This window comes from Manis javanica, chromosome 13, assembly GCF_040802235.1.
Source record: "Manis javanica isolate MJ-LG chromosome 13, MJ_LKY, whole genome shotgun sequence".
NCBI classification, from domain to species: domain Eukaryota; kingdom Metazoa; phylum Chordata; class Mammalia; order Pholidota; family Manidae; genus Manis; species Manis javanica.
Window position 1 is genome coordinate 45,685,904 of NC_133168.1, and position 12,881 is coordinate 45,698,784.

At 36.6% G+C, this 12,881-nt stretch overlaps 1 long non-coding RNA gene across 4 annotated transcripts in view; it reads right to left on the minus strand.

Annotated features, from left to right (window-relative positions):
* Nucleotides 1–12,881, minus strand: part of LOC108393068 (uncharacterized) — a 316,705-nt gene that overhangs the window by 41,407 nt on the left and 262,417 nt on the right. For all 4 annotated transcript variants that reach the window (XR_005054627.2, XR_012124211.1, XR_005054628.2 and 1 more), the window contains exons 4-5: nucleotides 8,053–8,205; nucleotides 6,979–7,031 (exon numbers count right to left, since the gene is read on the minus strand). This is a non-coding gene — a long non-coding RNA (uncharacterized lncRNA). The remainder of the gene's footprint in view (nucleotides 1–6,978; nucleotides 7,032–8,052; nucleotides 8,206–12,881) is intronic.

A 12,881-nucleotide genomic window follows, 5' to 3' on the forward strand; every position in this document is an offset into this window, starting at 1 on the left:
GCAAGACTATTGCGCTGAATGTATTCATAAGTACATTTTTAGCACAAATGCCAGTATATCTCTAGGATAAACTCCTGGAAATAAAATTGCTAACTGAAAGAGTGCATGCATTTAAAATTTTCTTAATATTTCGGCATGGAAAATTTCAAACATATACAAAAATAGGAAGATTATAAAACATAGTGAGTGACACCCATGAGTGCATCTTCTGCCATCAATAGCACCTGTTCAACCTTGTTTCAGTCTCCTTTAGTTTTTTAAACATAATCAAATACCATGATCAAATGCATAATTCTTTAATATCATAAAAAAATACTCAAATGTCCCTGATTGTCTCATACTATTTTGTGCAGTTGATTGGAAGGAGAATTGCAAGAGATGGATATACAAAAATATATTAAGATCAAAATGAGTTTATAAAGATACACTTAAAAAACTCATCTGTGACTTTTGAAGGATGCATTTTTTAAATTTTCTAAGTACCATTACATGCTTCCTAAATAGAATGATAATTATAATCATTGTCATCATAAAAATCTCATCAAAAGTCAAGCAAATAAGGAGAATCTTATAGAGGAACCAAAACAATATGAAGAGTAAATTAAGTGGAATTTAAAGCTTTCTCAGCAGTTTAGGTGAAATAGGTATTACAAAATCTAGACTTCTCATTCTGTGAATAAATTCAGAAGATGGTAAATAATCTTGAGTACCAAGTGGGATTAATATATGCAGTTGGGAGTTGCTCAAATGCTATTATACACGAGCAATAATAAATAAATAAATAAATAAATAAATAAATAAATAAATAAATAAATAAATAATGAATACATTCCTGTAAGTTAAAATTCTTTTGCATTAATAGTACATTTTTTAATGTTGCTAGGCTGAGGGGGAGTTATGGTTATCTCTAGAGCTGTCAAACAATGGAAGGGAATTCTGTTTGAAGTGTTGAGCTGACTGAAAATTTTAAGCAGTTTTAATTTATCTGAATATTAACATCCAAGGAACTAAAAATCAGTGGGAAAATGTTCTACAATCTCTAAATTCCTTACAAACTTTAAATCTGTGATTCGCTAAGGATGAATATAATGACAGTAAGAATGTCTTTCATTTCACAGTAAGATCTTTGACGTTTTTACTAGTAGTCATAAAATCTTCGTTATGGGTCATCTGGAAATGAGATGGATTTTTATCATTTTTGAATAGTTTAAATAAAATTTTATTTTCTAGGTACTTAATGTGAAGGACAAAATTATCTACTGAGACTCCTCTTAACTCTGAGAGAGAAGTCTGAATCATTTAGGAAGGAGACTTCCTCTTCTTTCTCCTAAATAACTTGGTTATTGATTTTTGGAAGTTTCCTAATCTCCCCATGGGGAGAGACTTCATATATTTTATTCAAAGAAATTATAGAGAAATATAATTAACACTTTTAATTACAGAAAAGGATGGAGAGTGAGGGCAAAAAAAAGTTGAAAATGGAGGGAAAGAGAAGCAGGTAGAGTTCTGTGTTCATCAAAGCCTACACAAGGTGTGTTGTGAGGACGAGAAAATCACCAGGGAAGTGAAGGAGGGCTCAAGGAGTAAGGGTAAAATATGTTCTTACAGTTGCATCTTCATAAAATTTATGGGGGAAATTACAGAAGATTTTTAAATGGCTAAAAGAGATTACTGGATATCCTCTCCATGGGAAGGAATGTATGGGAATTGTCTAGTCCTACAGGGTTGGGTGCCTTTGTCTGTTGTTGACTCAGTTTATACAGCTCATAGAGAAAGAAGTTAACTTGTACAAAACTGCAAATGTTTCTGGCTAGAGCTATGTAAATGATTCTTGTTCAAGGCAATGCAAATGAATTTTCTCAGTGTGCTCATCAGTTCAGGCTGCTGTAACTGGCTACATTATACAACAGAAAACTAATTCTTTCACAGTCCTGAGGCTAGAAGTCTGAGATTGGAGTGCCAGTGCGGTCAGGTTCTGGTGAGGCATTCCCTCTGCAGCTTGCAGATAGATGGCCACCTGCTTACTGCATCCTCACATGAGAAGGGAGAGCATATATGTATCTCTGGTATCTCTTGCTCTTTTATAAGGACACCAGTTCTGTAAGATTTTTATGACCTCGTTTAACTTTAACCACCTCCTTAAATGCCACATACAGTCACAGGAAGGGTTTGGGTTTTAACATAAATTTGGGAGGTGAAGGCACAATTCTGTCCATAGCACTTAGGTAGATAATATATTATCTCTGCATGTCGAATCATCATTTAAACCATTTGTAACACTTTACCAGGTCCTTCAATGAATAATGATTTAAATAAAATACTTAATATGTGTTCTGTTTATATTTGTGTGTATCCTATCTCTTTCATAATACATTCTTTAACAAGAAGATCAGACTCCATTCTTAGATGGCAGCTCCTAAACTTATTGAAAAGAGAGGGACATTTTAAGCTGCTTTTACTTCCCAATTCACTGGAGTCACTTTCCTTGGCTGAGAGAACTCATCTGGCTTTTTTCTATAGCTTGTAGACTAGTTACTAATTAAAAAGCAGCTGGACAAAAACACTGAGATGTAGAAGTTCTTAGGCCTAGATCCAGGTCGACTCCTACACATCATACAACTTGATAAAGTCACTCAATCTCCTGGCCTTAGTTCCTTCATCAGTATAATAAACAGACTGGGATAAATGTTCTCTAATGTCTCTGCCAAATTTTAGAATGTGTTGGTTCCTAGATAAGTGCATATAAATGGTAGAAAGGGTGGGATTAGAGGAACGAAACTTTCCCACTTGCCCAGACGAAAAATATTCTAATAAAATATTCACCTTCAGGGATGTCTGCTTTCTCCACACCCTGCCAGGTAAGAATGGGTTTGGAAAGATTTTCTTTCTCTTCTCTACCCCCATTCCTTCACACAGCTGCTTCCTACCCTCTCTGAAGAAGTCACTAACTCCCTTTGTATTCAGGTTTCTCCATCTGTGAAATGTGAGGCTGAGTGCCCATCGGCCTCCCAGGGGTATTCTGTGTCCGACTCCATTACAGAGCATTCACTATGCTGAGCATTATCTACAGCCTAAGTTTGGCATTTCCTTCCGTTCCTTTCTTGATCATAATTTGATCCTAACTTCCTTGGTAGCCTCTCATCTTTACAATTTGTCAGTAGTTCTAATCCTGTTTTAACAAAATTTAGAACTATGGCGATCTAATGATGTCATTGATAATGAGGTGGGGACTGGCAGAGAGCCTTTTAAAAAAGTGTGTTCTAATAGTGAAGAAAAGAGTCTAAAAACAAACAACAAAAACCCACACATCCATAAAACAGGAAAAAGAGCCCATCAAAATAAAATAATTTACACAAGACAGAGTTGCCAGATAAAGAATAGGACACTGAGTTAAATTTGAATTTCAGATAAACAGAGAATAAATTTTAGCCTAAAGTATGTCCTAAGCAAGGGACATGTCCCACAACCACACTAAAAAAAAGTTCATTGTTTATCTGAAATTCAAATTTAACTGGATGTCCTATATTTATATTTATTAAATCTGGCAACCCTAACAAGCTTTCTGTTCAGCAACTTCTGTCTGAGATAAACTGAGGTTCTAGCGTGGCTGGGCTTTTTATAGTTCTTCAAATATTAAACAGAGAAATACTCCAAAGCTGACTGAGGGGAAGAGGTTGAAACTTCCCCATAGTTTTACTGTTAAAAAATATGTGGGAAAACAGTAGATACCATCGTGTTGAACTTTTAATGTTCATGGCTATTTGGTCCTAGAAAAACAAAAAACAGTTGGCATTCTGGGAGAAGTTGTAGCTCTTGTATATTTAGTAGAAACAGTGCAAGAATTTTCTAAAGGCTATACAAATTATTGTCTTTGAAGGATTCTGGAGACAGTATGGGAGGATACAGGCATTTTCACGAAGGCTTTGGTTTTAAAGCACAAAGTGCTGGGGATGACATTTCCCAATAGTGGGCACCACCTCTGGCCTCTCCATCGATGACCACATGGTAGCCCCACAGCAAAGGCCCGAGCAGGTCTCCTTCAGCACATATGCTCACTCATGTTCCCCACACCACCTGAGCTGTCACATCCATTGGTGGCATTTGTATGCACCCTCCATGGTAACATCAGGGCTGAACTATGAGGAATGTGAAATTCATTGACTAGTGTGACAGTTGGAGAATCAGTTTCTTCCTTTGCTTTGCAAAAACAGAAAGGCCTTTTCTGTAATGTTCTTCAGCAAACAGAATAATCAGGGAAAGATGCAAAGAAGTTGTTTCCTAGCCCAGAGCTACTCAAAGGATGCTCTGCTTTCTAGTGCTGGTCTGTGAAATACTTGTCACCATTCAGTGCCCAGAAAATTACAGAAATTGAAAATAAGCACTTAGAAACCTTATAGTTACCTCATAGGGTAATATCAACTCTGTCGAACCTAGTAATGAAAAATTGGGGCTAGCATTGTGTATATATATATATATATATATATATATATACACATATACATATATCACAGTTACTATAGTATCACAAAAGTATCAGTCATTATTAGACACTTTTCCACAAAAGTACCAGTCATGAAATTATCAGATACTTTTTCACAAAAATATCATATCAGTCATTTTAGGACAATCACATTGCCAAAGAGGAAAGGCACACTAATTTTGATGCCCTTTAAAACAAATAAGATAACTCTATGAATGGCTTAAATTAAAATTATTAAGCTTATCAATTCAGACTTTCAATAAATAGTAACTACAAACAAGGCACTTTGCTAGACACTACAGATAGAATAAAGAATAAGACAGATATAGTTCTCAGGTTCTCACTCTCACAGAGTACATACCAGGGAAGAAGACAGATAATAAAATCACAACAAAGTAAGTATGAAAACAGAAGATGGTATGAGAACACACTGTAAGAGACCCTGATCTGGTCAAAGATTCTGAGAAACACTTCCTAAGGAAATTGCATAAGTTCTATTATGTATACTAGCCTGAAATTGAGAGAAGAGATCTAGCTGAAGGTATACATGTGGAACCATTATTCAGAGATGTTTATTTAGGGCTCAGGAATGTATGAAATTGCCTAGGTGGAAGGTACCATGTGAAAAGAAGGGAAAACTGAACCTTAGAGGTCTAATAGCTAAAGATGAACCGCAAACCAGATGGAAGTAAAGAAGCAAAATGAGTGAGAAGAACTAAGGAGATTGTAGAGTGCCTGGAGCCAAAAAGAGGTTTGGAGACACAAGGAATGACATAAGATGTTAAATATTGTCAAGAGGTCAAACAAGAACTGAAAAATACGCATTGGATTTAGCAAAGTGAAAGCCGTGTTTTGGATGGAAGAGGGTCCTGTGAGCTGGTGTGGAGGTGGGGACGTTTCCAAAACCAGGTTGCAAGAACAAATAAGAAAAAGAACACAGTGATTATAAACAACTCTTTCTAGAAGTTTTTCTGTGGAATGGAGGACAATGTAGGACTGTGGAGGGAAATAGGGGGTAAAGAAAATTTTATCTTACTTTTAAGATGAGATAACAAATATAAATGCTGGATGTAAGGATGTTATAGAAAGCACAAGTTTGGAGATAACGAAGACAGTAGGGGTGAATCAATGGCAGACTGTAGGAGAGAGAATCCCTATGTGACTTAACTCTCATCCTTTTTCTAATTACAAATGCCTGTTCTCCACTAGTTTCTAAACCTCTTGAGGAGAGAGACCCCATTTCTGTGGTTCATCACTCTCTACTCAGCACCTGGGCTAGTGCTTGGACATTAAGATGCTCAGGAAATATTGAAGAGAACTGGACACCAGGAGAGGGTGTGTGTCTCTGACACATGGAGGGATACCTCCTCCTTTTTAATGAGAAGGCACTGAAGGAGGACTATGAAGAGGAAGGGAGAAATGAGGGAGTTTCCAACTAATGCCTTTTTTTTCTCTGTGAGATGAAACAGTAAAACAAGAACAGGAAGTTGGTAGGATAGAAGGCTTGAAGAAAATGATGATTTTTGACACTATTGTGAAACAAGATTTACAGATAGAGAACAAGTGAAGAGTAATACATGGCAGTGTGTGATGACACAACTGAGTTGTGCTATATGTACGTATATGGAGCATATTTCTTGGAGTAAAAACTGTCAAGGAGGTCAGAAAGGAAAAAACCTTCCCATTGACTCTGAAGATTGAATATAGGTCAAGAAGAAGGGACAGGACTATGGGATTAGGGGAACAGCCTGGGCACAGGCTCAGTGACAGAATTTGGCCTTTTGAAATCTACAAAAATAGCAGCTAAATTGAGCTGGAGTTCCTGTCAGGTGTTGAAATGAAAGAATTGGGGGTGAGGGGCAGAGAAAGGCAATAGAGGTTCATGAACCTCCTTAGCCATTTCATAAAAAGCTTGAATTGCCTTTAAAGTCTCCAACCTCATGCTAAACTCTTCTCATTTTAGATTCCCGCTGTCACCTTCCTTTCCTCTCTTCTGCTGTCCACCACTTTTTCAATCACTGCCTCATTTATTTTAGGACTTTGGCTCAGGTTTTCCTTCCTCTTCCAGTGCCTGGATTTGCTCTGGTGACCTCTATGCAGAGGGGACAGACTTCGATCTCCTCATCTCGAGGGACTGGCACCTTCACTTCATTTCCTCAATCCATCTTAATTGTTACACCTCTAGTCTTGCCAACTTAATTCTTAAATTTCAATATCCCACATTTTTAGTGTTACCTTAATATAAACCAATTAACGTAATTGAAATTCAAGATAAAATTGTTTCATATCACATTGCCTACTATAAAGAGTACTTTAATTTCTCCTTGATATCATTTACTCCTTATCCACACGTTCATCAATTTTTACATATATACCATAGTATTTACAACAGAGTTTCGTAAATTGTACTTGATCACTTAGCATTATATCAGAAGAATTTTTAAAAAATTTCTTGTCTATTGTTTTTCAACTTACAAATATCTTCCTTTCTACTGTACCTTCTCTGGAGGACCTTGAGTTAGCAGCTTAATATTCATACTTCTTCATGCTCCTATGAATTTATAAACACATTTATAAAGGGTTAGAGAATTTATTATTTTTATATAATTGGGATAATACTCTATATATTTCTCTGCAAATTAACAACACATTATGGACATCTCCCCAGGTCCACAAATATAAATTTAACTCATTTTTAAAAATAGCTGCATATTATCCTATAGAGTGGATATATCACAATGGATTTACTATTGTAGTACTGAAGTATATTCAAGTTATTTCTTCTTTTTATTTTGGATGTGACAAAAAATTCCAATAAATATCCTTATTATATATTTTTTCATATCACATTGGTGCTTTTATTTGCATAAAAGATTTCAGAGAGTAAGGTTTCTAGGTGAAAATATTTCTGTATTTTTAATTTTAATAAATATATCCAGATTATGTATTTAAAAAAGTATTGTTTTTCACATGCCCTCTCACTGACAACTAATTAGAGTACCTTTTCTTCCATATCTTTATCAGGCAATGGATATTATAATGTTTTAAATTTTTTGTTTATCAGTTAGATAAATGATATTTGCTTCAGTTAGATATGGTCAGCTCCGTGTAATAGACAATCCAACTAAAAGTAGTTGAAGCACTAAGGAATTTATTATCTCACATAACAAGCTCAGACGAAGTGTGGTTCAGAGTCAGTTGAGAAGCTCACAGATGTCATCAAAGATGGGGTATCGTCTGTGAGTCCACCTGCCATCCTCAGATGTTGGCAACGTTTCTCCTCAGGGCTTCAAAATGGCTGGAGCCATTCTATGAACCTCATGGGTAAGCATGTGTACTGGTGAAGAGGATCTTATTTCTCCCATATGATTCTATAGGTTAGTCTAGGAAGCCCCACGGGAGATATCCCCTCATTTATCATTGGCCAGGTTTGAGTCATGCATGACTAAAGTAATAAGGACACTGAGACCACCGTGAATGGCTTATACTAATGGTTCTCAAAGCACTGCTCCCAGACTAGCAACATGAGCACCAGCTGGAATTTTGTTAGAAATGCAAATTTTAAGACTTACCCAAAACCTAATGAATGAGAAATTTCAGGAGTGGAGTCCAGCAATCTATGTTTTAACAAATCCTGTAGATGATTGTGATATACACTAATGTTTGAGAACCATTGGCTTAATAATTTGTTCCCCAGGGCTGAGGAAGGGATTCAGTCTTTCTATCTGAAAAAAGAAAAAACATCTAAACAAAACTGATCTCTGTTAAAGGAGAAAGAAGAAAAAGGATAAGAGGAGAAGTATATGGCTCTTAAGTCAGCCCCAATGTTTTCCATAATATCGTACTGCTCTTTATTTTGTGTTTTCCTGCCTAATTTCACAACCTCCTGTCTTTCTACCTATTTCACTTTCTCCCTACTGGTATACCAGATGCAACTTTAAATTCAGTTTTCATAACCATTCTTTTTCTCTATTTTGGTCCCCTCCTGATCAATCTTTAACTAGACTCCTTTGTAATCACTTCAGCTACTTTCACCAGCAGCCCTTGTCTCTGGACTATTCACCACTCTGTACCTACATACTTTAAATCTTGCCTCAGTCCAGCAATGCGCCTTTTCTGCAACAGAGAAATAGCGAAGAAAATCATTCAACATTTGTTTCAAATCCCATGTGTTATTCTCAAATGCTGCTTGGAAATCTCACATCTTGGCTTTCTCTAGTTTCTCATGGTGACTATTCCTATTCCTCATTACTTTCATTTTGATTCTTGCCATACTACTGTTTTTTCTCTCTCAGAAAATACTCTTGTTTCTGTTTCATTGGGGGAAAAAAGAGGCCATATTGCATCTCCCCAGCTCCCTTCAAAAAACATATTTTCCCTACCTCCAACTCTGCCCTGCTCTACATAAAATACACATATGTCACATATGTACACGTGCACCACATACCAGTGAATGTATCCTCATCCCAACCTATCCCTGCTTTTTATTCTCCTTTCTCTGTGAAAGGTATTACTTCTCCTGCCTTCCTAGAGCTAACCTCCACATTCGTTTTTTGATTCAACTATGACTGCCTGTATTGGCTTCCTACTGCTGCTGTAACAAATGATCATAAGTTTAGGGCTCTAAAACAACACAAATCTATTCTCCTACAGTTCTGGACATAAAGGTCTGAAATAAATTTGGGCTAAAGTCAAGGTGTTGTCAGGGCTGGGTCCTTCTGGAGGTTTCAATTTGATTACCTATGAAAAGATGACCTTCAAATTTTTACTTTTGAGGAATGTCTATCCACCTGCTGAGAATCTCCACCTGTATGGCCTAAAGGTATCTTGAATCTGCCATGTCCAAAACCAAATGCCAAAATTGCTTTTCTCCTTCCTCTATTTTTTGGCTCTTTCATTGGAATCTGTCACCTAAATCAAGCTAGGGAATAATTTTAAATCTGTACTCTTACTCCCTACAATTAATTGTCTACTGTAGCAGATACAATGGCAGATATTTGCTTGCTCAATATCTATTCCAATCTTCTTCTACTGTTTCTTCTTGTACTAAAAGTCTTGAAAACAAAACAATGACATTTCTCAGATCCCTTGAAGCTACATCTTATTGTGATTTAGGTTCCACTAAGCATATATATTTGTGTAAGGCTTAATTAAAAATTGAGTTTAAAAGGAAGGGAAGCAGGACATTAAGTATCCTTTTTGCTGGTGTACATTGAAGTAACATTAAAATAGCATGATTCTTCCATTGGCTTCCAGAATCATCATATAGTTTTTAGGCTCAGAGCAAGAGAAGCAACTTTTTTGGCAGCCAGTTCTGTTGTGACACTGAAAAGTACTTCTGAAGTTCACTCTAGAATCTGATTCTTTAGCCCTTCCAAACATTCTGCAAGCCATTTATACTCTGCTAAAACAAAACAAAACAAAACAAAACAAATCACCCTTTGTGCTTAAAATGCCCAGTGTGGACTTTGTTCTCTGCAACTGAATCTGACAGATACAGCTACAAAACTGTATGGCTGTTTATTCTTAAATATATGTTAAGTTGGTTCATGCCTATCCATTGCCTTCTTTCAGGCCCTTAGCATTTCTTGTCTTGGCTACTGCAACAATCTTCTAATTGGAAGAACTAGTCATATCTCTACATATGCTTTGACTTCTTCTAAGATACTTCATCCATAGGGTTAAACACAAGGGTCTTTATTGTGGTAGATGAATTCCTTTTTTCTCAACTCTTTTCTGTTGGTGCAACCTCGCCTCCCACTGAGCTTCCAAGCTCCTTTAACACCCTGACCGTGAGGCTCCAAACACAACTCACTAGGTCAAGCCTGTGTGATTCCCAGTCTGTGTCCCACCTTGCAGATATTTAAGCTGCCTTCAAGGTCCGGCTCCACTATTTCCTTTGCTGTAAAGCTTTCCCTGACTCACTCTGACAGAGGTAGACCTCCTCTGTGCACTGCACTGTTATTTATCTGTTTCCACCTGTCTTCTTGAGGCTTCATTAATTTGGGGACCATTATTCACCTCTCTATTTCTGTGCTCATGCAGGACCTAATCCAGATAGTAGATATGCCCTCAGTAAACATTTGAATAATGAAAATACCAGTCACAGAAAGAGTGTAGTACAGGAGAGTGGCTGTCCAGCCTCCACTATCAATAAATATTTATTGAGAACCCCCTAAATTAGACCCTAGGGATATGAGGGTAAAAGACATTCTTTCTTATTTATTTATTTATTTATTTATTTATTTATTTATTTATTTATTTTAATTGAAGTATAGTTGATATGCAATATTATATTGGTTTCAAATATGCAACACAGTGATTCAACAGTTATACACACTACTAAATCTTCACCCCAACTAGTGCTGTTACTGACTATATTCTCTGTGTTGCACTTCCATCCTCCTGACCAACTTTTATTATAATTAACATTTTGTGCCTCTTTATCCCCCTCACCCAACCCACCTACCCACGCTAACCCCTCCCCTCAGTGTCTGTGAGTACACTGCTATTTGGTTCACTTTGTTCTGTTTTATTTTTAGATTCCACGTATAAGTGAAATCATACGGTATTTGTCTTTCTCTGCCTATGTCACTTAGCATAATACCCTCTAGGTCCATCCATGTTATTGTATATGGCAGGATTTCTTTCTTTTTTGTGGTTGAATAATATTCCTCGTGTATATGTACCACCTTTTCTTTATTCATTCATTCATTAATGGACACTTTGGTTGCTTCCATATCTTGGCTATTGTAAATAGTGCTGCAATAAACATAGGGGTGTATATGTCTTTTCAAAACAGAGGTTTTGTTTTCTTCTGGTAAATTCCTGGAAGTGGAGTTACTGGGTCATATGGTATTTCTACTTTTAATTTTTTAGGAACCCCATACTGCTTTCCATAGTGGATGCACCAATTTATATTCCCAGCAGTGTAGAAGGGTCTCTTTTCTCCACATCCTCGCCATCATTTCTTATTTCATAAAAGACATTCTTTCTTAGAACTTATAGTCTAGTTGGGGAGTTAGTTAAAGAACAAAATAATGAAAATTGGTAATATATCTCCTGGGAGAAGCAAACAAAGGGATGAAGAAGAACTGGGGATCTGAGATTACTGAAGGGAGTCTCAATTAGGGGGTACAAAATTAAATTTGTATGTATCCAGGGTCTAAAGAGAAAGCTCACTAGAAATTAAATTCTTTATAAGATTCCTTGCTGAATGCTCCAATCCTTGCCTTATTCCTTCAACAGTAGATTCACTGTCCTCACAGAGTAGATAACTTTCTCTAGCATTTCTTCAGAATGAAATTTCCTTCCTGACTCCCCAGGCTTCAATTACTCAGTCTAAAATAATGTCTTTGGGGCTTCTGTAGGACAGGCCATCATGGGGCTAAGTCAAGTCTTGGCCCTTTGGATTTCTCCGTGTCAGTGTAGATTATTCTTATGCCTCTTAGTGCTTGGTTGCTTAGTGGATGCTGATTAGATGGAGCTCTCACCTCCTTTCACTCTGTCTTTTTCAAACACACATACACACACTTATATCTACCAAGGCAAATATTAGTTCTTAGGGTTTAAATAAGGAAAAGAAACAGTTTCCTCAAAATCCTGCAACTTGCAAGATTGTCTCTCTCATAGTAAAGTTAAAACTTCCTATTGTCACTGAGCATCTTCTATGTCCCAGGCATATACTTCATGCTGGGGATACAGAAACAAGTTCCAAACAGCCCCTACTTTCCAACACTGAGTCTCATCTACCTCAGAAAATTCTTTTGCATCTCCAGCCTTTTCTATCTGCCTCTATTCCTTTGTCTGTCTTCTTTGCTTACCTGCAATGGCTTCCTCTGACTGTCCTAAGCTTGTGGTTCTGTTCTCATCCTTGTTACAATAGACCTCATTTTATTTTTAAAGTCTGTTTCCTCATCTAGACTATAAAGAGCTTATTTATAGTCTCTTTTCCACAATGATCCTCAAAAACTGAATCTTTTGCTCAGAAAAGACTTTTTGGACCAAGTGCGATAGGACATGCCTAAATTCTGCAGTCTATGAAAACTGTGTGGCACCATTTCTGTGTTCTCCTTAGGCCTTGTGACATTTATAACAACCACTGTGTCTTCTTTTGGCTTTCTAACACCAAATTGGAAATGGTTAATTTGGTGAAAGACACTATGAGTGCTAAATACATGTTAAATAAATAAATAAACAAATACACATACATACAGTTGACCCTTGAACAACACAAATTTGAACTGCATAGGTCCACTTACACATGGATATTTTCCAATAAGTAAAATACAGTACAGTAAATGAATTTTCTCTTCCTTATGACTTTCTTAATAACACTTTCTTTTTTCTAGCCTACTTTATTGTAAGGATACAGTATACAATACATATAACATACAAAATA